The following is a 1,424-nucleotide window of genomic DNA, read 5'->3' as shown; positions in this document are numbered from 1 at the left end:
AGTTGTGTTTCGGGTTACAAATTTAAGACTCGTCACGCAAGTGATCAAGTTTTTGGCGCCGTTGCCGGGGACTTTTTACGGTTTCCATAGCTAGGATAGATTGACTCTAGGTTAGTCTTTCCGGAGTCTTTGAATTTTTCGGTTTGATTTTTGTGTGTTTGTTCACTTCCTTTTTCTTTGTGTTTGTGTGATTTTTATTTTTCTCTTGAGTCAATTTTTCTTTATTTCTTTTATTTCTTGATTTTTCTGTTTTTATTTTTGCTGTTTGTATTTTCCTGGACTTTTCTGGACTTGTTCTGGATTTTTCGGGACCTCTCTGGACATTTTCAGAATTTCCTGGACTTTTTCGGAGTTATTCTGGACATTTTATGGACTTTTTTGAATTTCTCTAGATTTTTTCCGATTTTTCTGGACTTTTCCGGGATCGTTCTGGATTTTATCGGGTGTCTCTCCCTACTCTCTGCCTTTTTATTCACTTCGATTCACCTTCTCTGCCTTTTTCTGGACTTTTTATTTTTGCAGGTTTCCTTAGTGCATGAGCAGACGTCCTACTCGAAGACAACTCGACCCAGATTTTGAGCTTGCCTTGCCTTTGACCCGGACATAGACAGAACCGAGAGGAAAATCCGCAGAAAACGAAGGGAAAACAGAATGGCAGAAGAGGCAGCAAGGGGTGAAGCGCAGCCAAGAGAGCACGTCCGAGCTAATTTGCAGACTCTTGGGATGTACACGGCGCCCAAGCATACTCAGTTGCTCTCGTGCATCAACCGACCACCCTTAGACCATTTTGAGTTGCAACCACAGTTCATTCAGATGTTGAATCAGATGAGCTTCAGAGGGAGGTATAATGAGGATCCGAATTCTCATCTTACGCAGTTCAAGATGCTCTGTCGAACCATCAAGAAGCCGCTAGGCGTGACAATGGAGGATGCGATGATCGAGGCGTTTCCCTTCTCTTTGATGGACAAGGCCCGGGATTGGCTCTATACCTTGGAACCAAATTCCATTTCTACATGGGACGAGATGGAAGAGAAGTTCATGATGAAATACTACTCGCCCATGAAGACACAATTGGCCTTGAACAAGATCAACACATTCGCCCAAGACGGTGATGAGACCTTGTATGATGCTTGGGAGAGGTTCAAGGAGTATCAGAGAATGTGTCCGCACCACGGTATGGACAACAAGTATCTCCTCTCCACTTTAATACATGGCCTTAGGGACGACACGAGAGGATGGGTCGATGCAGCATGCGGAGGCAGCGTGTATGATCTCTCTTTCGAGGCTTTAGAAGCGCAGATTGCTAAAATGGCGAAAGGGAGAAGTATTTCAGGGGAAATGGGCAGTAGACGGTCTTTGCCTAAGGCTGATGTCAAAGGGGATGCTAGCGAGTTCTCTGCTTTACAGGCCGTTCTTTCAGAGCT

Source organism: Tarenaya hassleriana, unplaced genomic scaffold (genome assembly GCF_000463585.1).
Source record: "Tarenaya hassleriana unplaced genomic scaffold, ASM46358v1 Cleome63, whole genome shotgun sequence".
In the NCBI taxonomy this organism is placed as follows: domain Eukaryota; kingdom Viridiplantae; phylum Streptophyta; class Magnoliopsida; order Brassicales; family Cleomaceae; genus Tarenaya; species Tarenaya hassleriana.
Note: the sequence above shows the minus strand (reverse complement) of the source record.